Here is a 22594-nt window from a genome sequence, read left to right as displayed (position 1 = left end):
GCTCGCGACTGTTGTTGTATGCTTGTTTACCCTCAGCTTTGGAAATTTGTAGGACAGGGTTGATAAATGGCGACCTCGAGGTGTCTCTGCCTCCTTAGCGCAGTAGGTAGCGCGTCAGTCTCATAATCTGAAGGTCCTGAGTTCGATCCTCAGAGGGGGCAGCTTCTGTGTGTTTTTTTAATAGACTATTTTACAGCTGTTGGAATGAAATCTTTGTTCCCAAGTAAGACCAGATTGAACATTTTCGAACCATTTATTAAAGAAAGAGCATCCATTGGAGAATGCAGGTATCGATCCCGCTACTTCTCGCATGCTAAACGAGCGCTCTACCATTTGAGCTAATTCCCCACATTTGACAACGTATGACACGTGGCTGCCCAGAGCTAGGTGAAAATGATTAACTTATTTTTATTTGATGATGATGATGATGATGTTGTTGTTGTTGTTGTTGTTTCAGACAGTTGTTGCCTTAGGTTTCATTCCTTCTTTTTATCCTCATTACCAGTAAAACCATTTGAGCTAATTCCCCACACTTGACAACGTATGACACGTGGCTGCCCAGAGCTAGGTGAAAATGATTAACTTATTTTTATTTGATGATGATGATGATGATGTTGTTGTTGTTGTTGTTGTTTCAGACAGTTGTTGCCTTAGGTTTCATTCCTTCTTTTTATCCTCATTACCAGTAAAACCAGGTAGGAGAAAAAAAAAAAAAGTATTGTCCTTCGAGCCGGAATTGAACCAGCGACCTAAGGATGCCAATGTGTTCCACTACAGTCCTCCGCTCTACCAGCTGAGCTATCGAAGGAAGGACGGGAGGGTGGCTCTTTGAGGACAATACACAATTCAGCAAAAGGCTGGCAAGCTCAGCTGACTGCAGCAGTCAATAGCTGCCACCACTGTTTTTCTTCTTGTTGCCGAGTGTGCGTTAACAGTGCTTCCAGAACACAGGGGCCAGTGGCACAATGGATAGTCTGACTACACATCAGAAGATTGTAGGTTTGACTCCTGCCTGGCTCGCGACTGTTGTTGTATGCTTGTTTACCCTCAGCTTTGGAAATTTGTAGGACAGGGTTGATAAATGGCGACCTCGAGGTGTCTCTGCCTCCTTAGCGCAGTAGGTAGCGCGTCAGTCTCATAATCTGAAGGTCCTGAGTTCGATCCTCAGAGGGGGCAGCTTCTGTGTGTGTTTTTTAATAGACTATTTTACAGCTGTTGGAATGAAATCTTTGTTCCCAAGTAAGACCAGATTGAACATTTTCGAACCATTTATTAAAGAAAGAGCAACCATTGGAGAATGCAGGTATCGATCCCGCTACTTTTCGCATGCTAAACGAGCGCTCTACCATTTGAGCTAATTCCCCACATTTGACAACGTATGACACGTGGCTGCCCAGAGCTAGGTGAAAATGATTAACTTATTTTTATTTGATGATGATGATGATGTTGTTGTTGTTGTTGTTGTTGTTGTTTCAGACAGTTGTTGCCTTAGGTTTCATTCCTTCTTTTTATCCTCATTACCAGTAAAACCATTTGAGCTAATTCCCCACACTTGACAACGTATGACACGTGGCTGCCCAGAGCTAGGTGAAAATGATTAACTTATTTTTATTTGATGATGATGATGATGATGTTGTTGTTGTTGTTGTTGTTTCAGACAGTTGTTGCCTTAGGTTTCATTCCTTCTTTTTATCCTCATTACCAGTAAAACCAGGTAGGAGAAAAAAAAAAAAAGTATTGTCCTTCGAGCCGGAATTGAACCAGCGACCTAAGGATGCCAATGTGTTCCACTACAGTCCTCCGCTCTACCAGCTGAGCTATCGAAGGAAGGACGGGAGGGTGGCTCTTTGAGGACAATACACAATTCAGCAAAAGGCTGGCAAGCTCAGCTGACTGCAGCAGTCAATAGCTGCCACCACTGTTTTTCTTCTTGTTGCCGAGTGTGCGTTAACAGTGCTTCCAGAACACAGGGGCCAGTGGCACAATGGATAGTCTGACTACACATCAGAAGATTGTAGGTTTGACTCCTGCCTGGCTCGCGACTGTTGTTGTATGCTTGTTTACCCTCAGCTTTGGAAATTTGTAGGACAGGGTTGATAAATGGCGACCTCGAGGTGTCTCTGCCTCCTTAGCGCAGTAGGTAGCGCGTCAGTCTCATAATCTGAAGGTCCTGAGTTCGATCCTCAGAGGGGGCAGCTTCTGTGTGTGTTTTTTAATAGACTATTTTACAGCTGTTGGAATGAAATCTTTGTTCCCAAGTAAGACCAGATTGAACATTTTCGAACCATTTATTAAAGAAAGAGCAACCATTGGAGAATGCAGGTATCGACCCCGCTACTTTTCGCATGCTAAACGAGCGCTCTACCATTTGAGCTAATTCCCCACATTTGACAACGTATGACACGTGGCTGCCCAGAGCTAGGTGAAAATGATTAACTTATTTTTATTTGATGATGATGATGATGTTGTTGTTGTTGTTGTTGTTGTTGTTTCAGACAGTTGTTGCCTTAGGTTTCATTCCTTCTTTTTATCCTCATTACCAGTAAAACCATTTGAGCTAATTCCCCACACTTGACAACGTATGACACGTGGCTGCCCAGAGCTAGGTGAAAATGATTAACTTATTTTTATTTGATGATGATGATGATGATGTTGTTGTTGTTGTTGTTGTTTCAGACAGTTGTTGCCTTAGGTTTCATTCCTTCTTTTTATCCTCATTACCAGTAAAACCAGGTAGGAGAAAAAAAAAAAAAGTATTGTCCTTCGAGCCGGAATTGAACCAGCGACCTAAGGATGCCAATGTGTTCCACTACAGTCCTCCGCTCTACTAGCTGAGCTATCGAAGGAAGGGTGGGAGGGTTGCTCTTTGAGGACAATACACAATTCAGCAAAAGGCTGGCAAGCTCAGCTGACTGCAGCAGTCAATAGCTGCCACCACTGTTTTTCTTCTTGTTGCCGAGTGTGCGTTAACAGTGCTTCCAGAACACAGGGGCCAGTGGCACAATGGATAGTCTGACTACACATCAGAAGATTGTAGGTTTGACTCCTGCCTGGCTCGCGACTGTTGTTGTATGCTTGTTTACCCTCAGCTTTGGAAATTTGTAGGACAGGGTTGATAAATGGCGACCTCGAGGTGTCTCTGCCTCCTTAGCGCAGTAGGTAGCGCGTCAGTCTCATAATCTGAAGGTCCTGAGTTCGATCCTCAGAGGGGGCAGCTTCTGTGTGTTTTTTTAATAGACTATTTTACAGCTGTTGGAATGAAATCTTTGTTCCCAAGTAAGACCAGATTGAACATTTTCGAACCATTTATTAAAGAAAGAGCCTCCATTGGAGAATGCAGGTATCGATCCCGCTACTTCTCGCATGCTAAACGAGCGCTCTACCATTTGAGCTAATTCCCCACATTTGACAACGTATGACACGTGGCTGCCCAGAGCTAGGTGAAAATGATTAACTTATTTTTATTTGATGATGATGATGATGATGTTGTTGTTGTTGTTGTTGTTTCAGACAGTTGTTGCCTTAGGTTTCATTCCTTCTTTTTATCCTCATTACCAGTAAAACCATTTGAGCTAATTCCCCACACTTGACAACGTATGACACGTGGCTGCCCAGAGCTAGGTGAAAATGATTAACTTATTTTTATTTGATGATGATGATGATGATGATGATGATGTTGTTGTTGTTGTTTCAGACAGTTGTTGCCTTAGGTTTCATTCCTTCTTTTTATCCTCATTACCAGTAAAACCAGGTAGGAGAAAAAAAAAAAAAAGTATTGTCCTTCGAGCCGGAATTGAACCAGCGACCTAAGGATGCCAATGTGTTCCACTACAGTACTCCGCTCTACCAGCTGAGCTATCGAAGGAAGGGTGGGAGGGTTGCTCTTTGAGGACAATACACAATTCAGCAAAAGGCTGGCAAGCTCAGCTGACTGCAGCAGTCAATAGCTGCCACCACTGTTTTTCTTCTTGTTGCCGAGTGTGCGTTAACAGTGCTTCCAGAACACAGGGGCCAGTGGCACAGTGGATAGTCTGACTACACATCAGAAGATTGTAGGTTTGACTCCTGCCTGGCTCGCGACTGTTGTTGTATGCTTGTTTACCCTCAGCTTTGGAAATTTGTAGGACAGGGTTGATAAATGGCGACCTCGAGGTGTCTCTGCCTCCTTAGCGCAGTAGGTAGCGCGTCAGTCTCATAATCTGAAGGTCCTGAGTTCGATCCTCAGAGGGGGCAGCTTCTGTGTGTTTTTTTAATAGACTATTTTACAGCTGTTGGAATGAAATCTTTGTTCCCAAGTAAGACCAGATTGAACATTTTCGAACCATTTATTAAAGAAAGAGCATCCATTGGAGAATGCAGGTATCGATCCCGCTACTTCTCGCATGCTAAACGAGCGCTCTACCATTTGAGCTAATTCCCCACATTTGACAACGTATGACACGTGGCTGCCCAGAGCTAGGTGAAAATGATTAACTTATTTTTATTTGATGATGATGATGATGATGTTGTTGTTGTTGTTGTTGTTTCAGACAGTTGTTGCCTTAGGTTTCATTCCTTCTTTTTATCCTCATTACCAGTAAAACCATTTGAGCTAATTCCCCACACTTGACAACGTATGACACGTGGCTGCCCAGAGCTAGGTGAAAATGATTAACTTATTTTTATTTGATGATGATGATGATGATGATGATGATGTTGTTGTTGTTGTTTCAGACAGTTGTTGCCTTAGGTTTCATTCCTTCTTTTTATCCTCATTACCAGTAAAACCAGGTAGGAGAAAAAAAAAAAAAAGTATTGTCCTTCGAGCCGGAATTGAACCAGCGACCTAAGGATGCCAATGTGTTCCACTACAGTACTCCGCTCTACCAGCTGAGCTATCGAAGGAAGGGTGGGAGGGTTGCTCTTTGAGGACAATACACAATTCAGCAAAAGGCTGGCAAGCTCAGCTGACTGCAGCAGTCAATAGCTGCCACCACTGTTTTTCTTCTTGTTGCCGAGTGTGCGTTAACAGTGCTTCCAGAACACAGGGGCCAGTGGCACAATGGATAGTCTGACTACACATCAGAAGATTGTAGGTTTGACTCCTGCCTGGCTCGCGACTGTTGTTGTATGCTTGTTTACCCTCAGCTTTGGAAATTTGTAGGACAGGGTTGATAAATGGCGACCTCGAGGTGTCTCTGCCTCCTTAGCGCAGTAGGTAGCGCGTCAGTCTCATAATCTGAAGGTCCTGAGTTCGATCCTCAGAGGGGGCAGCTTCTGTGTGTTTTTTTAATAGACTATTTTACAGCTGTTGGAATGAAATCTTTGTTCCCAAGTAAGACCAGATTGAACATTTTCGAACCATTTATTAAAGAAAGAGCATCCATTGGAGAATGCAGGTATCGATCCCGCTACTTCTCGCATGCTAAACGAGCGCTCTACCATTTGAGCTAATTCCCCACATTTGACAACGTATGACACGTGGCTGCCCAGAGCTAGGTGAAAATGATTAACTTATTTTTATTTGATGATGATGATGATGATGTTGTTGTTGTTGTTGTTGTTTCAGACAGTTGTTGCCTTAGGTTTCATTCCTTCTTTTTATCCTCATTACCAGTAAAACCATTTGAGCTAATTCCCCACACTTGACAACGTATGACACGTGGCTGCCCAGAGCTAGGTGAAAATGATTAACTTATTTTTATTTGATGATGATGATGATGATGTTGTTGTTGTTGTTGTTGTTTCAGACAGTTGTTGCCTTAGGTTTCATTCCTTCTTTTTATCCTCATTACCAGTAAAACCAGGTAGGAGAAAAAAAAAAAAAGTATTGTCCTTCGAGCCGGAATTGAACCAGCGACCTAAGGATGCCAATGTGTTCCACTACAGTCCTCCGCTCTACCAGCTGAGCTATCGAAGGAAGGACGGGAGGGTGGCTCTTTGAGGACAATACACAATTCAGCAAAAGGCTGGCAAGCTCAGCTGACTGCAGCAGTCAATAGCTGCCACCACTGTTTTTCTTCTTGTTGCCGAGTGTGCGTTAACAGTGCTTCCAGAACACAGGGGCCAGTGGCACAATGGATAGTCTGACTACACATCAGAAGATTGTAGGTTTGACTCCTGCCTGGCTCGCGACTGTTGTTGTATGCTTGTTTACCCTCAGCTTTGGAAATTTGTAGGACAGGGTTGATAAATGGCGACCTCGAGGTGTCTCTGCCTCCTTAGCGCAGTAGGTAGCGCGTCAGTCTCATAATCTGAAGGTCCTGAGTTCGATCCTCAGAGGGGGCAGCTTCTGTGTGTGTTTTTTAATAGACTATTTTACAGCTGTTGGAATGAAATCTTTGTTCCCAAGTAAGACCAGATTGAACATTTTCGAACCATTTATTAAAGAAAGAGCAACCATTGGAGAATGCAGGTATCGATCCCGCTACTTTTCGCATGCTAAACGAGCGCTCTACCATTTGAGCTAATTCCCCACATTTGACAACGTATGACACGTGGCTGCCCAGAGCTAGGTGAAAATGATTAACTTATTTTTATTTGATGATGATGATGATGTTGTTGTTGTTGTTGTTGTTGTTGTTTCAGACAGTTGTTGCCTTAGGTTTCATTCCTTCTTTTTATCCTCATTACCAGTAAAACCATTTGAGCTAATTCCCCACACTTGACAACGTATGACACGTGGCTGCCCAGAGCTAGGTGAAAATGATTAACTTATTTTTATTTGATGATGATGATGATGATGTTGTTGTTGTTGTTGTTGTTTCAGACAGTTGTTGCCTTAGGTTTCATTCCTTCTTTTTATCCTCATTACCAGTAAAACCAGGTAGGAGAAAAAAAAAAAAAGTATTGTCCTTCGAGCCGGAATTGAACCAGCGACCTAAGGATGCCAATGTGTTCCACTACAGTCCTCCGCTCTACCAGCTGAGCTATCGAAGGAAGGACGGGAGGGTGGCTCTTTGAGGACAATACACAATTCAGCAAAAGGCTGGCAAGCTCAGCTGACTGCAGCAGTCAATAGCTGCCACCACTGTTTTTCTTCTTGTTGCCGAGTGTGCGTTAACAGTGCTTCCAGAACACAGGGGCCAGTGGCACAATGGATAGTCTGACTACACATCAGAAGATTGTAGGTTTGACTCCTGCCTGGCTCGCGACTGTTGTTGTATGCTTGTTTACCCTCAGCTTTGGAAATTTGTAGGACAGGGTTGATAAATGGCGACCTCGAGGTGTCTCTGCCTCCTTAGCGCAGTAGGTAGCGCGTCAGTCTCATAATCTGAAGGTCCTGAGTTCGATCCTCAGAGGGGGCAGCTTCTGTGTGTGTTTTTTAATAGACTATTTTACAGCTGTTGGAATGAAATCTTTGTTCCCAAGTAAGACCAGATTGAACATTTTCGAACCATTTATTAAAGAAAGAGCAACCATTGGAGAATGCAGGTATCGACCCCGCTACTTTTCGCATGCTAAACGAGCGCTCTACCATTTGAGCTAATTCCCCACATTTGACAACGTATGACACGTGGCTGCCCAGAGCTAGGTGAAAATGATTAACTTATTTTTATTTGATGATGATGATGATGTTGTTGTTGTTGTTGTTGTTGTTGTTTCAGACAGTTGTTGCCTTAGGTTTCATTCCTTCTTTTTATCCTCATTACCAGTAAAACCATTTGAGCTAATTCCCCACACTTGACAACGTATGACACGTGGCTGCCCAGAGCTAGGTGAAAATGATTAACTTATTTTTATTTGATGATGATGATGATGATGTTGTTGTTGTTGTTGTTGTTTCAGACAGTTGTTGCCTTAGGTTTCATTCCTTCTTTTTATCCTCATTACCAGTAAAACCAGGTAGGAGAAAAAAAAAAAAAGTATTGTCCTTCGAGCCGGAATTGAACCAGCGACCTAAGGATGCCAATGTGTTCCACTACAGTCCTCCGCTCTACCAGCTGAGCTATCGAAGGAAGGGTGGGAGGGTTGCTCTTTGAGGACAATACACAATTCAGCAAAAGGCTGGCAAGCTCAGCTGACTGCAGCAGTCAATAGCTGCCACCACTGTTTTTCTTCTTGTTGCCGAGTGTGCGTTAACAGTGCTTCCAGAACACAGGGGCCAGTGGCACAGTGGATAGTCTGACTACACATCAGAAGATTGTAGGTTTGACTCCTGCCTGGCTCGCGACTGTTGTTGTATGCGTGTTTTCCCTCAGCTTTGGAAATTTGTAGGACAGGGTTGATAAATGGCGACCTCGAGGTGTCTCTGCCTCCTTAGCGCAGTAGGTAGCGCGTCAGTCTCATAATCTGAAGGTCCTGAGTTCGATCCTCAGAGGGGGCAGCTTCTGTGTGTTTTTTTTAATAGACTATTTTACAGCTGTTGGAATGAAATCTTTGTTCCCAAGTAAGACCAGATTGAACATTTTCGAACCATTTATTAAAGAAAGAGCAACCATTGGAGAATGCAGGTATCGATCCCGCTACTTTTCGCATGCTAAACGAGCGCTCTACCATTTGAGCTAATTCCCCACATTTGACAACGTATGACACGTGGCTGCCCAGAGCTAGGTGAAAATGATTAACTTATTTTTATTTGATGATGATGATGATGTTGTTGTTGTTGTTGTTGTTGTTGTTGTTTCAGACAGTTGTTGCCTTAGGTTTCATTCCTTCTTTTTATCCTCATTACCAGTAAAACCAGGTAGGAGAAAAAAAAAAAAAGTATTGTCCTTCGAGCCGGAATTGAACCAGCGACCTAAGGATGCCAATGTGTTCCACTACAGTCCTCCGCTCTACCAGCTGAGCTATCGAAGGAAGGACGGGAGGGTGGCTCTTTGAGGACAATACACAATTCAGCAAAAGGCTGGCAAGCTCAGCTGACTGCAGCAGTCAATAGCTGCCACCACTGTTTTTCTTCTTGTTGCCGAGTGTGCGTTAACAGTGCTTCCAGAACACAGGGGCCAGTGGCACAATGGATAGTCTGACTACACATCAGAAGATTGTAGGTTTGACTCCTGCCTGGCTCGCGACTGTTGTTGTATGCTTGTTTACCCTCAGCTTTGGAAATTTGTAGGACAGGGTTGATAAATGGCGACCTCGAGGTGTCTCTGCCTCCTTAGCGCAGTAGGTAGCGCGTCAGTCTCATAATCTGAAAGTCCTGAGTTCGATCCTCAGAGGGGGCAGCTTCTGTGTGTGTTTTTTAATAGACTATTTTACAGCTGTTGGAATGAAATCTTTGTTCCCAAGTAAGACCAGATTGAACATTTTCGAACCATTTATTAAAGAAAGAGCAACCATTGGAGAATGCAGGTATCGACCCCGCTACTTTTCGCATGCTAAACGAGCGCTCTACCATTTGAGCTAATTCCCCACATTTGACAACGTATGACACGTGGCTGCCCAGAGCTAGGTGAAAATGATTAACTTATTTTTATTTGATGATGATGATGATGTTGTTGTTGTTGTTGTTGTTGTTGTTTCAGACAGTTGTTGCCTTAGGTTTCATTCCTTCTTTTTATCCTCATTACCAGTAAAACCATTTGAGCTAATTCCCCACACTTGACAACGTATGACACGTGGCTGCCCAGAGCTAGGTGAAAATGATTAACTTATTTTTATTTGATGATGATGATGATGATGTTGTTGTTGTTGTTGTTGTTTCAGACAGTTGTTGCCTTAGGTTTCATTCCTTCTTTTTATCCTCATTACCAGTAAAACCAGGTAGGAGAAAAAAAAAAAAAGTATTGTCCTTCGAGCCGGAATTGAACCAGCGACCTAAGGATGCCAATGTGTTCCACTACAGTCCTCCGCTCTACCAGCTGAGCTATCGAAGGAAGGGTGGGAGGGTTGCTCTTTGAGGACAATACACAATTCAGCAAAAGGCTGGCAAGCTCAGCTGACTGCAGCAGTCAATAGCTGCCACCACTGTTTTTCTTCTTGTTGCCGAGTGTGCGTTAACAGTGCTTCCAGAACACAGGGGCCAGTGGCACAGTGGATAGTCTGACTACACATCAGAAGATTGTAGGTTTGACTCCTGCCTGGCTCGCGACTGTTGTTGTATGCGTGTTTTCCCTCAGCTTTGGAAATTTGTAGGACAGGGTTGATAAATGGCGACCTCGAGGTGTCTCTACCTCCTTAGCGCAGTAGGTAGCGCGTCAGTCTCATAATCTGAAGGTCCTGAGTTCGATCCTCAGAGGGGGCAGCTTCTGTGTGTTTTTTTTAATAGACTATTTTACAGCTGTTGGAATGAAATCTTTGTTCCCAAGTAAGACCAGATTGAACATTTTCGAACCATTTATTAAAGAAAGAGCAACCATTGGAGAATGCAGGTATCGATCCCGCTACTTTTCGCATGCTAAACGAGCGCTCTACCATTTGAGCTAATTCCCCACATTTGACAACGTATGACACGTGGCTGCCCAGAGCTAGGTGAAAATGATTAACTTATTTTTATTTGATGATGATGATGATGTTGTTGTTGTTGTTGTTGTTGTTGTTGTTTCAGACAGTTGTTGCCTTAGGTTTCATTCCTTCTTTTTATCCTCATTACCAGTAAAACCAGGTAGGAGAAAAAAAAAAAAAGTATTGTCCTTCGAGCCGGAATTGAACCAGCGACCTAAGGATGCCAATGTGTTCCACTACAGTCCTCCGCTCTACCAGCTGAGCTATCGAAGGAAGGACGGGAGGGTGGCTCTTTGAGGACAATACACAATTCAGCAAAAGGCTGGCAAGCTCAGCTGACTGCAGCAGTCAATAGCTGCCACCACTGTTTTTCTTCTTGTTGCCGAGTGTGCGTTAACAGTGCTTCCAGAACACAGGGGCCAGTGGCACAATGGATAGTCTGACTACACATCAGAAGATTGTAGGTTTGACTCCTGCCTGGCTCGCGACTGTTGTTGTATGCTTGTTTACCCTCAGCTTTGGAAATTTGTAGGACAGGGTTGATAAATGGCGACCTCGAGGTGTCTCTGCCTCCTTAGCGCAGTAGGTAGCGCGTCAGTCTCATAATCTGAAGGTCCTGAGTTCGATCCTCAGAGGGGGCAGCTTCTGTGTGTGTTTTTTAATAGACTATTTTACAGCTGTTGGAATGAAATCTTTGTTCCCAAGTAAGACCAGATTGAACATTTTCGAACCATTTATTAAAGAAAGAGCAACCATTGGAGAATGCAGGTATCGACCCCGCTACTTTTCGCATGCTAAACGAGCGCTCTACCATTTGAGCTAATTCCCCACATTTGACAACGTATGACACGTGGCTGCCCAGAGCTAGGTGAAAATGATTAACTTATTTTTATTTGATGATGATGATGATGTTGTTGTTGTTGTTGTTGTTGTTGTTGTTTCAGACAGTTGTTGCCTTAGGTTTCATTCCTTCTTTTTATCCTCATTACCAGTAAAACCATTTGAGCTAATTCCCCACACTTGACAACGTATGACACGTGGCTGCCCAGAGCTAGGTGAAAATGATTAACTTATTTTTATTTGATGATGATGATGATGATGTTGTTGTTGTTGTTGTTGTTTCAGACAGTTGTTGCCTTAGGTTTCATTCCTTCTTTTTATCCTCATTACCAGTAAAACCAGGTAGGAGAAAAAAAAAAAAAGTATTGTCCTTCGAGCCGGAATTGAACCAGCGACCTAAGGATGCCAATGTGTTCCACTACAGTCCTCCGCTCTACCAGCTGAGCTATCGAAGGAAGGGTGGGAGGGTTGCTCTTTGAGGACAATACACAATTCAGCAAAAGGCTGGCAAGCTCAGCTGACTGCAGCAGTCAATAGCTGCCACCACTGTTTTTCTTCTTGTTGCCGAGTGTGCGTTAACAGTGCTTCCAGAACACAGGGGCCAGTGGCACAGTGGATAGTCTGACTACACATCAGAAGATTGTAGGTTTGACTCCTGCCTGGCTCGCGACTGTTGTTGTATGCGTGTTTTCCCTCAGCTTTGGAAATTTGTAGGACAGGGTTGATAAATGGCGACCTCGAGGTGTCTCTGCCTCCTTAGCGCAGTAGGTAGCGCGTCAGTCTCATAATCTGAAGGTCCTGAGTTCGATCCTCAGAGGGGGCAGCTTCTGTGTGTTTTTTTTAATAGACTATTTTACAGCTGTTGGAATGAAATCTTTGTTCCCAAGTAAGACCAGATTGAACATTTTCGAACCATTTATTAAAGAAAGAGCAACCATTGGAGAATGCAGGTATCGATCCCGCTACTTTTCGCATGCTAAACGAGCGCTCTACCATTTGAGCTAATTCCCCACATTTGACAACGTATGACACGTGGCTGCCCAGAGCTAGGTGAAAATGATTAACTTATTTTTATTTGATGATGATGATGATGTTGTTGTTGTTGTTGTTGTTGTTGTTGTTTCAGACAGTTGTTGCCTTAGGTTTCATTCCTTCTTTTTATCCTCATTACCAGTAAAACCATTTGAGCTAATTCCCCACACTTGACAACGTATGACACGTGGCTGCCCAGAGCTAGGTGAAAATGATTAACTTATTTTTATTTGATGATGATGATGATGATGTTGTTGTTGTTGTTGTTGTTTCAGACAGTTGTTGCCTTAGGTTTCATTCCTTCTTTTTATCCTCATTACCAGTAAAACCATTTGAGCTAATTCCCCACACTTGACAACGTATGACACGTGGCTGCCCAGAGCTAGGTGAAAATGATTAACTTATTTTTATTTGATGATGATGATGATGATGATGTTGTTGTTGTTGTTGTTGTTGTTGTTTCAGACAGTTGTTGCCTTAGGTTTCATTCCTTCTTTTTATCCTCATTACCAGTAAAACCATTTGAGCTAATTCCCCACACTTGACAACGTATGACACGTGGCTGCCCAGAGCTAGGTGAAAATGATTAACTTATTTTTATTTGATGATGATGATGATGATGTTGTTGTTGTTGTTGTTGTTTCAGACAGTTGTTGCCTTAGGTTTCATTCCTTCTTTTTATCCTCATTACCAGTAAAACCAGGTAGGAGAAAAAAAAAAAAAAGTATTTTCCTTCGAGCCGGAATTGAACTAGCGACCTAAGGATGCCAATGTGTTCCACTACAGTCCTCCGCTCTACCAGCTGAGCTATCGAAAGAAGGGTGGAAAGGTGGCTCTTTGAGGACAATACACAATTCAGCAAAAGGCTGGCAAGCTCAGCTGACTGTAGCAGTCAATAGCTGCCACCACTGTTTTTCTTCTTGTTGCCGAGTGTGCGTTAACAGTGCTTCCAGAACACAGGGGCCAGTGGCACAGTGGATAGTCTGACTACACATCAGAAGATTGTAGGATTGACTCCTGCCTGGCTCGCGACTGTTGTTGTATGCGTGTTTTCCCTCAGCTTTGGAAATTTGTAGGACAGGGTTGATAAATGGCGACCTCGAGGTGTCTCTGCCTCCTTAGCGCAGTAGGTAGCGCGTCAGTCTCATAATCTGAAGGTCCTGAGTTCGATCCTCAGAGGGGGCAGCTTCTGTGTGTTTTTTTTAATAGACTATTTTACAGCTGTTGGAATGAAATCTTTGTTCCCAAGTAAGACCAGATTGAACATTTTCGAACCATTTATTAAAGAAAGAGCAACCATTGGAGAATGCAGGTATCGATCCCGCTACTTTTCGCATGCTAAACGAGCGCTCTACCATTTGAGCTAATTCCCCACATTTGACAACGTATGACACGTGGCTGCCCAGAGCTAGGTGAAAATGATTAACTTATTTTTATTTGATGATGATGATGATGTTGTTGTTGTTGTTGTTGTTGTTGTTGTTTCAGACAGTTGTTGCCTTAGGTTTCATTCCTTCTTTTTATCCTCATTACCAGTAAAACCATTTGAGCTAATTCCCCACACTTGACAACGTATGACACGTGGCTGCCCAGAGCTAGGTGAAAATGATTAACTTATTTTTATTTGATGATGATGATGATGATGTTGTTGTTGTTGTTGTTGTTTCAGACAGTTGTTGCCTTAGGTTTCATTCCTTCTTTTTATCCTCATTACCAGTAAAACCAGGTAGGAGAAAAAAAAAAAAAGTATTGTCCTTCGAGCCGGAATTGAACCAGCGACCTAAGGATGCCAATGTGTTCCACTACAGTCCTCCGCTCTACCAGCTGAGCTATCGAAGGAAGGGTGGGAGGGTTGCTCTTTGAGGACAATACACAATTCAGCAAAAGGCTGGCAAGCTCAGCTGACTGCAGCAGTCAATAGCTGCCACCACTGTTTTTCTTCTTGTTGCCGAGTGTGCGTTAACAGTGCTTCCAGAACACAGGGGCCAGTGGCACAATGGATAGTCTGACTACACATCAGAAGATTGTAGGTTTGACTCCTGCCTGGCTCGCGACTGTTGTTGTATGCTTGTTTACCCTCAGCTTTGGAAATTTGTAGGACAGGGTTGATAAATGGCGACCTCGAGGTGTCTCTGCCTCCTTAGCGCAGTAGGTAGCGCGTCAGTCTCATAATCTGAAGGTCCTGAGTTCGATCCTCAGAGGGGGCAGCTTCTGTGTGTTTTTTTAATAGACTATTTTACAGCTGTTGGAATGAAATCTTTGTTCCCAAGTAAGACCAGATTGAACATTTTCGAACCATTTATTAAAGAAAGAGCATCCATTGGAGAATGCAGGTATCGATCCCGCTACTTCTCGCATGCTAAACGAGCGCTCTACCATTTGAGCTAATTCCCCACATTTGACAACGTATGACACGTGGCTGCCCAGAGCTAGGTGAAAATGATTAACTTATTTTTATTTGATGATGATGATGTTGTTGTTGTTGTTGTTGTTGTTGTTGTTTCAGACAGTTGTTGCCTTAGGTTTCATTCCTTCTTTTTATCCTCATTACCAGTAAAACCATTTGAGCTAATTCCCCACACTTGACAACGTATGACACGTGGCTGCCCAGAGCTAGGTGAAAATGATTAACTTATTTTTATTTGATGATGATGATGATGATGTTGTTGTTGTTGTTGTTGTTTCAGACAGTTGTTGCCTTAGGTTTCATTCCTTCTTTTTATCCTCATTACCAGTAAAACCAGGTAGGAGAAAAAAAAAAAAAGTATTGTCCTTCGAGCCGGAATTGAACCAGCGACCTAAGGATGCCAATGTGTTCCACTACAGTCCTCCGCTCTACCAGCTGAGCTATCGAAGGAAGGGTGGGAGGGTTGCTCTTTGAGGACAATACACAATTCAGCAAAAGGCTGGCAAGCTCAGCTGACTGCAGCAGTCAATAGCTGCCACCACTGTTTTTCTTCTTGTTGCCGAGTGTGCGTTAACAGTGCTTCCAGAACACAGGGGCCAGTGGCACAATGGATAGTCTGACTACACATCAGAAGATTGTAGGTTTGACTCCTGCCTGGCTCGCGACTGTTGTTGTATGCTTGTTTACCCTCAGCTTTGGAAATTTGTAGGACAGGGTTGATAAATGGCGACCACGAGGTGTCTCTGCCTCCTTAGCGCAGCAGGTAGCGCGTCAGTCTCATAATCTGAAGGTCCTGAGTTCGATCCTCAGAGGGGGCAGCTTCTGTGTGTTTTTTTAATAGACTATTTTACAGCTGTTGGAATGAAATCTTTGTTCCCAAGTAAGACCAGATTGAACATTTTCGAACCATTTATTAAAGAAAGAGCATCCATTGGAGAATGCAGGTATCGATCCCGCTACTTCTCGCATGCTAAACGAGCGCTCTACCATTTGAGCTAATTCCCCACATTTGACAACGTATGACACGTGGCTGCCCAGAGCTAGGTGAAAATGATTAACTTATTTTTATTTGATGATGATGATGATGATGTTGTTGTTGTTGTTGTTGTTTCAGACAGTTGTTGCCTTAGGTTTCATTCCTTCTTTTTATCCTCATTACCAGTAAAACCATTTGAGCTAATTCCCCACACTTGACAACGTATGACACGTGGCTGCCCAGAGCTAGGTGAAAATGATTAACTTATTTTTATTTGATGATGATGATGATGATGTTGTTGTTGTTGTTGTTGTTTCAGACAGTTGTTGCCTTAGGTTTCATTCCTTCTTTTTATCCTCATTACCAGTAAAACCAGGTAGGAGAAAAAAAAAAAAAGTATTGTCCTTCGAGCCGGAATTGAACCAGCGACCTAAGGATGCCAATGTGTTCCACTACAGTCCTCCGCTCTACCAGCTGAGCTATCGAAGGAAGGGTGGGAGGGTTGCTCTTTGAGGACAATACACAATTCAGCAAAAGGCTGGCAAGCTCAGCTGACTGCAGCAGTCAATAGCTGCCACCACTGTTTTTCTTCTTGTTGCCGAGTGTGCGTTAACAGTGCTTCCAGAACACAGGGGCCAGTGGCACAATGGATAGTCTGACTACACATCAGAAGATTGTAGGTTTGACTCCTGCCTGGCTCGCGACTGTTGTTGTATGCTTGTTTACCCTCAGCTTTGGAAATTTGTAGGACAGGGTTGATAAATGGCGACCACGAGGTGTCTCTGCCTCCTTAGCGCAGCAGGTAGCGCGTCAGTCTCATAATCTGAAGGTCCTGAGTTCGATCCTCAGAGGGGGCAGCTTCTGTGTGTTTTTTTAATAGACTATTTTACAGCTGTTGGAATGAAATCTTTGTTCCCAAGTAAGACCAGATTGAACATTTTCGAACCATTTATTAAAGAAAGAGCATCCATTGGAGAATGCAGGTATCGATCCCGCTACTTCTCGCATGCTAAACGAGCGCTCTACCATTTGAGCTAATTCCCCACATTTGACAACGTATGACACGTGGCTGCCCAGAGCTAGGTGAAAATGATTAACTTATTTTTATTTGATGATGATGATGATGATGTTGTTGTTGTTGTTGTTGTTTCAGACAGTTGTTGCCTTAGGTTTCATTCCTTCTTTTTATCCTCATTACCAGTAAAACCATTTGAGCTAATTCCCCACACTTGACAACGTATGACACGTGGCTGCCCAGAGCTAGGTGAAAATGATTAACTTATTTTTATTTGATGATGATGATGATGATGTTGTTGTTGTTGTTGTTGTTTCAGACAGTTGTTGCCTTAGGTTTCATTCCTTCTTTTTATCCTCATTACCAGTAAAACCAGGTAGTTGAAAAAAAAAAAAAAAGTATTGTCCTTCGAGCCGGAATTGAACCAGCGACCTAAGGATGCCAATGTGTTCCACTACAGTCCTCCGCTCTACCAGCTGAGCTATCGAAGGAAGGATGGGAGGGGTTGCTCTTTGAGGACAATACACAATTCAGCAAAAGGCTGGCAAGCTCAGCTGACTGCAGCAGTCAATAGCTGCCACCACTGTTTTTCTTCTTGTTGCCGAGTGTGCGTTAACAGTGCTTCCAGAACACAGGGGCCAGTGGCACAGTGGATAGTCTGACTACACATCAGAAGATTGTAGGTTTGACTCCTGCCTGGCTCGCGACTGTTGTTGTATGCGTGTTTTCCCTCAGCTTTGGAAATTTGTAGGACAGGGTTGATAAATGGCGACCTTGAGGTGTCTCTGCCTCCTTAGCGCAGTAGGTAGCGCGTCAGTCTCATAATCTGAAGGTCTTGAGTTCGATCCTCAGAGGGTGCAGCTTCTGTGGTTTTTTTTAATAGACTATTTTCAGATGTTGGAATGAAATCATTGTTCCCAAGCAAGACCGGATTGAACATTTTCAACCCATTTATAAAAGAAAGAGCATCACTCATCGTCACACTTAACACCTAATCACCTAAGTCCATCAACGTCCGAATTCCTCCTGGAGAGCCATTTGTTACAAGTTGCTGGACAAATAATTGGCCATTCTTTCATTCATGGTGGTCCATGCCTAGCTGGACTGAGTCCTGCAATCATACATGTTTTGCTTGGAGGTGTACCAGACACAGCCACCATATAAATTGAAGATTGCCCAGACATTGACATTAGAGAGACTATTACATTAGTAAGAATTTTCATTTTAAGTATGTGTGCACATGTTTATACTTAAAATTCACAAGGTGTGTTCTAGCTTGTGGGAACCAAAGATCTCATGGAAGAAGAAAATAATATCATTCTACAACTTGCAGTTTGCTGGGATCTTCCGGGGGTGACCAAGGAAACTAGGCGTTGGCTGATGGAGAAACTACTCCTTCACGCTCTAATAACTTGATTGATTTTTATTTTGTACATTTCCATTCTAGGTTCACAATTTGTTGTTTGTAATTAACTTAAAACTGGATTTCCATAAGTTAGCTTTACTTTTATTTGTGTCAATTCCTATGTCTACTTGCTTAGTAATATTTTATTTACTTTTGTTATTCATTTAAAACAAAAATGACATTAGTTTAATCTATGAATTGTTCTGCTAGGTTATTGGCAGAACAACAAGGCAGGTGAAACAGCTGCAGAAGGGTCTTTAAGAAACTTCCATTTGGCCTCTCCTAAAGGAAAGAGAAGACGTGGTTCCTTTACTATTTCCAAGGGCCTCTGAATCTATGTTCAGGTATGTTACATTTTTTCACACTTGGATTGGAAATCTCAAATAAGTTATACCTGGATGTGTTTTCTTAGTTTAATAAAGTTTTTATTTAAAAAATAAGGTAACTGTAAAGCTTGTCTATTAGCAAGTATTAAAAGCAATCACCTTGAACTGGACTATGAGATGAAGTGGAATTAAAGATAGGTACTGAACCATTTCAATGTAGGAATTCAAAAGAAAAAAAAAATGCCCAGTAAGATTCAATTATCTGCTTCAATCTGCAGTTAACTGTTTGTCTTCACTGATCTTTTTAAAGGTAATACTAGAAAGAATGACCTGGCCCACTCTCAGTGAGGAGGAGGAGAGGGATGACAAGGATGAAGATGATGAGTGTTCTCTGGAGACGAAATGTGGTATAACAGGATTCTTTAGGAGGTTTATTGAGAACAGTAAAATTCAACGTATTATAATGTAGAATTAGTTTTGTAACCATATCATCAATTCTGTACAGTAAATGTTGTATTTTTTAAAAAACAAGAAATTGTGCATGTGTTTAAATGCAAAGCATGATTAAATGTAGGCTTAATGTAGGTATTAAAACACTGCTCCTCAGTTAATTTCCTCACACTCTGTATGTGCTGTAATTGGCAAAAGTGAAACTCTGTTTATGCCATGACCACAAATTGTGTCACATGATATTGAGCAGGTTATACTGTTATTTTTAAGCTAGTAAGGCAAACTGGTAACTTGCTGAAACAGAAGCTATGTTTTTACAGACTGAAAATTGAATAATCAGTTTAAGATTTGTATAATGTGTTAGTAACTCACATTTTCAATTGCCAGTACTCAAAACCATACAGTGAAATTTCAAAGGGAAAAAAACACTAATATTTTTTCCTTTTTCTTTCGTTTTTTTGTAGCATCACCAAAAGAGCTGAAAAGTCTTCTCCTGTTTTTGCGATAATAAATTGTTATAACACACACTCATCTTATTTTGTTTAATTCTATGTGGCACCAATACGCCTCCATATACGCCTGCATATATATAAATACACTCAAACCTGCTCAATATCACTCCTGTTAATGTCAGACTGCTTAAAGCATCAAATAAAAATGTCCTGGGCCCTGCGGGGTTGCAGCAGTGAGACAGGGTCTTAAAAACAAAACTCTAAATAAAAAAATTCTGTTTGGGGGTTTTCTTCTAATTCCAGAAGCGTAATGTTTTTGTTTTTTTACTGTTATTGGTTTCCTTGTGATAATGCAGCTCCTCTTATTGTCACCCTTGTTTTTCTCAGTCTCTGATATCTCAGTGATATTAAGAGTTTGGGATAACTGCCAATTCTACTAAACCTGGTTTTATTTTTATTGTGTTTGTCCTAATGTAGTGGCTTAAGGCCGTAGTTTCAGGAATCAGCATGTTCGTACAATACAGTCAAACCTGTATTAAGTCGTAACTGCATACTGGATAAGAAAAAAAAATAATAATTAGAGGGAGAACCCCTGACACCCCACCTTCAACCAACCCCCGTCCACCCACTACCACTGACTGTCCCCAATGAGACACCATATACTGTTTTTTTTTGTTTGTTCAAAAACACTTGTGAATTGTTTTCATTTATTTTTGTAATAAAGTTACAATGTTTTGTAAAACGTATATGTCTGTGTCTAGTTTTCTAGTATTTCTGAGATTAATTGCAGTTTCTATATAAATGCTCAAATCACACTCATTTTGATCTTCGTGATTGGGCAGTGATAAGACTTCTGTTGCTGTTAGCTGACGAGGAAATTGAATTTCAGGGACAGACACTCCCTCAGCATCATGATTGTGTGGTCCAGCCCAGTCAATCCCATATTCCTCATTAACCTTAAAAAATAAGATATGTAACTTTATGTTTTTCAAAAAATGGTGGCCTGTAGTAAATATTTCTTTTTGAATGCACACGAATGTCAGACCTGTAATGGCTGTGATAAACTAATGTTTAGTCAAGTCATGACCTGAGCAAGAATGAAGTTCAAATATTTTTAATTCTAACCGGTTCTGACCCGTCGTTTTTTATATTACCTGAGCAGGATCTTCTCCGGCCCATTCTGAGTTGTATCTCAGCCATAACTGGACTGGAGTCTGGTTACCTTCTGTTCTCAGTTTGTGATTATTCCAGCCGTCTTTGAAGAAACGCAGGTGCTTCTGGATTTGTGGAAGGAAAGTCCAATGCAATGCATAAAGATGTGTTTCATTGTCTGGATTGAGCAGTCCCTCAGACTCCAGATTGTAGAAGATCTGATAGAACAGATCCAGGACATTACTAAAAACATCCCTCCATAACCGTTCAATTCTAAAAATAAAAAAGTAAAATAATAACAAAAACATAACCAAGACCTCTCTTTTGTTGATATGTACAATTTATATTTTCCTTACTGCTTCAGTATTTCAGTTAAAGTGGTAGATCCTCATGATTTCTTACAGCTATTCATTCTTGCAATAAAAAAAAACCAAACATGCCCACCATACAGCTCACTATGATTCTGACATTTCATAGCTGTTGCTAAAAGTAATAAGGGTTTCTGAAACTTTAAAATCATTGCATTAGTGCAGCACAAGGTGAGTTCCTGTTTTCTTAATTTGGGGCAGTGGTTTTTAACACCTTCTTTAGGACTGCAATATAGGAAGTTTTAAAGATTTAAAATGTTTAATTTTTCATCATAAAATTACATTATTTAAAACAAGGCCAATATTACATAACATTTCAAAACAAGAATTTCACTTTTTAAAAATACATGAAGGCATTTCACTCAATTTAATTTGTTTTTGAGGATTTCAATGTGGGACTACCAGGTGAAATGCAATTACAAGGGTGACAAATTCAAGACAAACATGGTACCTAATGAGTTTGTGGTTTCCAGCGATATGCCACCGACAGTAGAGTGTGCATCAGAGTACCTTCTGGGTCAACTCCTCTTAAGGATTGCTGTACTCGAAATGCTGGTTACAAAAAAAAACATCAGGACAATGACATACACCCTTGTGCTAAATCACTTACAGGTCGATTTGTATTTTACAGCTTTTTAAACTCAAACTAAAATCTAAAACAATTGCACCTGCTTATTTTCAGTAAGATATTAATAGTTTCTAATTATAATAACCACTACTAAAAGAGGTTACTCTTTGGTGTATGTTGGTTCGTTTTTGGTTCCACTTAGGAGTGGGTAAAACTAACAATACACCTTACTCTGAATCCGAATGCCTCATGATTTCAGGTGACCGAGCATCATTTTGTAACCAGTATTGGGTGGTTATGATGGATTTCAGAAACAATACCATCCAGCTCATCGTCACCCAGAATTGAATACAAGTCTGAAACTCTACTGGCAAAAACAACAAAAACAAAAACACTTCTGAAACAGTCATCAAGAAATGAATCGTTAACCCAGTGTGTGCATGTCGCTCTTTATTACCTAATAGTATTCTCTTCCATTCTTCTCTGTGTGCATGTCGCTCTTTATTACCTAACAGTATTCTCTTCCATTCTTCTCTGTGTGCATGTCGCTCTTTATTACCTAATAGTATTCTCTTCCATTCTTCTCTGTGTGCATGTCGCTCTTTATTACCTAATAGTATTCTCTTCCATTCTTCTCTGTGTGCACATCGCTCTTTATTACCTAATAGTATTCTCTTCCATTCTTCTCTGTGTGCACGTCGCTCTTTATTACCTAATAGTATTCTCTTCCATTCTTCTCTGTGTGCATGTCGCTCTTTATTACCTAATAGTATTCTCTTCCATTCTTCTCTGTGTGCACGTCGCTCTTTATTACCTAATAGTATTCTCTTCCATTCTTCTCTGTGTGCACGTCGCTCTTTATTACCTAATAGTATTCTCTTCCATTCTTCTCTGTGTGCATGTCGCTCTGTATTACCTAATAGTATTCTCTTCCATTCTTCTCTGTGTGCACGTCGCTCTTTATTACCTAATAGTATTCTCTTCCATTCTTCTCTGTGTGCATGTCGCTCTTTATTACCTAATAGTATTCTCTTCCATTCTTCTCTGTGTGCATGTCGCTCTGTATTACCTAATAGTATTCTCTTCCATTCTTCTCTGTGTGCACGTCGCTCTTTATTACCTAATAGTATTCTCTTCCATTCTTCTCTGTGTGCATGTCGCTCTTTATTACCTAATAGTATTCTCTTCCATTCTTCTCTGTGTGCACGTCGCTCTTTATTACCTAATAGTATTCTCTT

At 41.6% G+C, this 22594-nt stretch overlaps 35 non-coding genes across 35 annotated transcripts; 18 read left to right on the top strand and 17 right to left on the bottom strand.

Moving 5' to 3' along the window:
* Positions 1-88: 88 nt before the first annotated feature.
* On the top strand, positions 89-161 carry trnam-cau (transfer RNA methionine (anticodon CAU)). The gene has a single exon. It is a non-coding gene; the product is annotated as a tRNA-Met (tRNA).
* Positions 162-721: 560 nt separating this feature from the next.
* Positions 722-808, bottom strand: trnay-gua (transfer RNA tyrosine (anticodon GUA)). Its single transcript is given in 2 exon segments — positions 722-757; positions 772-808. It is a non-coding gene; the product is annotated as a tRNA-Tyr (tRNA).
* A 295-nt stretch (positions 809-1103) lies between these two features.
* trnam-cau (transfer RNA methionine (anticodon CAU)) lies at positions 1104-1176 on the top strand. The gene has a single exon. It is a non-coding gene; the product is annotated as a tRNA-Met (tRNA).
* A 564-nt stretch (positions 1177-1740) lies between these two features.
* On the bottom strand, positions 1741-1827 carry trnay-gua (transfer RNA tyrosine (anticodon GUA)). Its single transcript is given in 2 exon segments — positions 1741-1776; positions 1791-1827. It is a non-coding gene; the product is annotated as a tRNA-Tyr (tRNA).
* A 295-nt stretch (positions 1828-2122) lies between these two features.
* Positions 2123-2195, top strand: trnam-cau (transfer RNA methionine (anticodon CAU)). The gene has a single exon. It is a non-coding gene; the product is annotated as a tRNA-Met (tRNA).
* A 564-nt stretch (positions 2196-2759) lies between these two features.
* On the bottom strand, positions 2760-2846 carry trnay-gua (transfer RNA tyrosine (anticodon GUA)). The gene is given in 2 exon segments: positions 2760-2795; positions 2810-2846. It is a non-coding gene; the product is annotated as a tRNA-Tyr (tRNA).
* A 295-nt stretch (positions 2847-3141) lies between these two features.
* On the top strand, positions 3142-3214 carry trnam-cau (transfer RNA methionine (anticodon CAU)). Its single transcript has one exon. It is a non-coding gene; the product is annotated as a tRNA-Met (tRNA).
* Positions 3215-3778: 564 nt separating this feature from the next.
* trnay-gua (transfer RNA tyrosine (anticodon GUA)) lies at positions 3779-3865 on the bottom strand. Its single transcript is given in 2 exon segments — positions 3779-3814; positions 3829-3865. It is a non-coding gene; the product is annotated as a tRNA-Tyr (tRNA).
* Positions 3866-4160: 295 nt separating this feature from the next.
* Positions 4161-4233, top strand: trnam-cau (transfer RNA methionine (anticodon CAU)). The gene has a single exon. It is a non-coding gene; the product is annotated as a tRNA-Met (tRNA).
* A 564-nt stretch (positions 4234-4797) lies between these two features.
* Positions 4798-4884, bottom strand: trnay-gua (transfer RNA tyrosine (anticodon GUA)). Its single transcript is given in 2 exon segments — positions 4798-4833; positions 4848-4884. It is a non-coding gene; the product is annotated as a tRNA-Tyr (tRNA).
* Positions 4885-5179: 295 nt separating this feature from the next.
* trnam-cau (transfer RNA methionine (anticodon CAU)) lies at positions 5180-5252 on the top strand. Its single transcript has one exon. It is a non-coding gene; the product is annotated as a tRNA-Met (tRNA).
* Positions 5253-5812: 560 nt separating this feature from the next.
* trnay-gua (transfer RNA tyrosine (anticodon GUA)) lies at positions 5813-5899 on the bottom strand. Its single transcript is given in 2 exon segments — positions 5813-5848; positions 5863-5899. It is a non-coding gene; the product is annotated as a tRNA-Tyr (tRNA).
* A 295-nt stretch (positions 5900-6194) lies between these two features.
* On the top strand, positions 6195-6267 carry trnam-cau (transfer RNA methionine (anticodon CAU)). Its single transcript has one exon. It is a non-coding gene; the product is annotated as a tRNA-Met (tRNA).
* Positions 6268-6831: 564 nt separating this feature from the next.
* trnay-gua (transfer RNA tyrosine (anticodon GUA)) lies at positions 6832-6918 on the bottom strand. Its single transcript is given in 2 exon segments — positions 6832-6867; positions 6882-6918. It is a non-coding gene; the product is annotated as a tRNA-Tyr (tRNA).
* Positions 6919-7213: 295 nt separating this feature from the next.
* On the top strand, positions 7214-7286 carry trnam-cau (transfer RNA methionine (anticodon CAU)). Its single transcript has one exon. It is a non-coding gene; the product is annotated as a tRNA-Met (tRNA).
* A 564-nt stretch (positions 7287-7850) lies between these two features.
* trnay-gua (transfer RNA tyrosine (anticodon GUA)) lies at positions 7851-7937 on the bottom strand. Its single transcript is given in 2 exon segments — positions 7851-7886; positions 7901-7937. It is a non-coding gene; the product is annotated as a tRNA-Tyr (tRNA).
* Positions 7938-8232: 295 nt separating this feature from the next.
* On the top strand, positions 8233-8305 carry trnam-cau (transfer RNA methionine (anticodon CAU)). The gene has a single exon. It is a non-coding gene; the product is annotated as a tRNA-Met (tRNA).
* A 386-nt stretch (positions 8306-8691) lies between these two features.
* On the bottom strand, positions 8692-8778 carry trnay-gua (transfer RNA tyrosine (anticodon GUA)). Its single transcript is given in 2 exon segments — positions 8692-8727; positions 8742-8778. It is a non-coding gene; the product is annotated as a tRNA-Tyr (tRNA).
* Positions 8779-9073: 295 nt separating this feature from the next.
* On the top strand, positions 9074-9146 carry trnam-cau (transfer RNA methionine (anticodon CAU)). The gene has a single exon. It is a non-coding gene; the product is annotated as a tRNA-Met (tRNA).
* A 564-nt stretch (positions 9147-9710) lies between these two features.
* On the bottom strand, positions 9711-9797 carry trnay-gua (transfer RNA tyrosine (anticodon GUA)). The gene is given in 2 exon segments: positions 9711-9746; positions 9761-9797. It is a non-coding gene; the product is annotated as a tRNA-Tyr (tRNA).
* Positions 9798-10092: 295 nt separating this feature from the next.
* Positions 10093-10165, top strand: trnam-cau (transfer RNA methionine (anticodon CAU)). The gene has a single exon. It is a non-coding gene; the product is annotated as a tRNA-Met (tRNA).
* Positions 10166-10551: 386 nt separating this feature from the next.
* Positions 10552-10638, bottom strand: trnay-gua (transfer RNA tyrosine (anticodon GUA)). Its single transcript is given in 2 exon segments — positions 10552-10587; positions 10602-10638. It is a non-coding gene; the product is annotated as a tRNA-Tyr (tRNA).
* A 295-nt stretch (positions 10639-10933) lies between these two features.
* Positions 10934-11006, top strand: trnam-cau (transfer RNA methionine (anticodon CAU)). The gene has a single exon. It is a non-coding gene; the product is annotated as a tRNA-Met (tRNA).
* A 567-nt stretch (positions 11007-11573) lies between these two features.
* trnay-gua (transfer RNA tyrosine (anticodon GUA)) lies at positions 11574-11660 on the bottom strand. Its single transcript is given in 2 exon segments — positions 11574-11609; positions 11624-11660. It is a non-coding gene; the product is annotated as a tRNA-Tyr (tRNA).
* A 295-nt stretch (positions 11661-11955) lies between these two features.
* trnam-cau (transfer RNA methionine (anticodon CAU)) lies at positions 11956-12028 on the top strand. Its single transcript has one exon. It is a non-coding gene; the product is annotated as a tRNA-Met (tRNA).
* Positions 12029-12967: 939 nt separating this feature from the next.
* Positions 12968-13054, bottom strand: trnay-gua (transfer RNA tyrosine (anticodon GUA)). The gene is given in 2 exon segments: positions 12968-13003; positions 13018-13054. It is a non-coding gene; the product is annotated as a tRNA-Tyr (tRNA).
* A 295-nt stretch (positions 13055-13349) lies between these two features.
* trnam-cau (transfer RNA methionine (anticodon CAU)) lies at positions 13350-13422 on the top strand. Its single transcript has one exon. It is a non-coding gene; the product is annotated as a tRNA-Met (tRNA).
* A 567-nt stretch (positions 13423-13989) lies between these two features.
* trnay-gua (transfer RNA tyrosine (anticodon GUA)) lies at positions 13990-14076 on the bottom strand. The gene is given in 2 exon segments: positions 13990-14025; positions 14040-14076. It is a non-coding gene; the product is annotated as a tRNA-Tyr (tRNA).
* Positions 14077-14371: 295 nt separating this feature from the next.
* trnam-cau (transfer RNA methionine (anticodon CAU)) lies at positions 14372-14444 on the top strand. The gene has a single exon. It is a non-coding gene; the product is annotated as a tRNA-Met (tRNA).
* Positions 14445-15007: 563 nt separating this feature from the next.
* On the bottom strand, positions 15008-15094 carry trnay-gua (transfer RNA tyrosine (anticodon GUA)). Its single transcript is given in 2 exon segments — positions 15008-15043; positions 15058-15094. It is a non-coding gene; the product is annotated as a tRNA-Tyr (tRNA).
* A 295-nt stretch (positions 15095-15389) lies between these two features.
* Positions 15390-15462, top strand: trnam-cau (transfer RNA methionine (anticodon CAU)). Its single transcript has one exon. It is a non-coding gene; the product is annotated as a tRNA-Met (tRNA).
* Positions 15463-16022: 560 nt separating this feature from the next.
* trnay-gua (transfer RNA tyrosine (anticodon GUA)) lies at positions 16023-16109 on the bottom strand. Its single transcript is given in 2 exon segments — positions 16023-16058; positions 16073-16109. It is a non-coding gene; the product is annotated as a tRNA-Tyr (tRNA).
* A 295-nt stretch (positions 16110-16404) lies between these two features.
* On the top strand, positions 16405-16477 carry trnam-cau (transfer RNA methionine (anticodon CAU)). The gene has a single exon. It is a non-coding gene; the product is annotated as a tRNA-Met (tRNA).
* A 562-nt stretch (positions 16478-17039) lies between these two features.
* Positions 17040-17126, bottom strand: trnay-gua (transfer RNA tyrosine (anticodon GUA)). Its single transcript is given in 2 exon segments — positions 17040-17075; positions 17090-17126. It is a non-coding gene; the product is annotated as a tRNA-Tyr (tRNA).
* Positions 17127-17422: 296 nt separating this feature from the next.
* Positions 17423-17495, top strand: trnam-cau (transfer RNA methionine (anticodon CAU)). Its single transcript has one exon. It is a non-coding gene; the product is annotated as a tRNA-Met (tRNA).
* The last annotated feature ends 5099 nt before the right edge of the window (positions 17496-22594 follow it).

The sequence above is a fragment of the Acipenser ruthenus genome, chromosome 40, assembly GCF_902713425.1.
Source record: "Acipenser ruthenus chromosome 40, fAciRut3.2 maternal haplotype, whole genome shotgun sequence".
Taxonomy (NCBI): Eukaryota; Metazoa; Chordata; class Actinopteri; order Acipenseriformes; family Acipenseridae; genus Acipenser; species Acipenser ruthenus.
The sequence above is the reverse complement of the archived record's forward strand: the minus strand, read 5'-3'. Positions and strand labels throughout refer to the sequence as shown.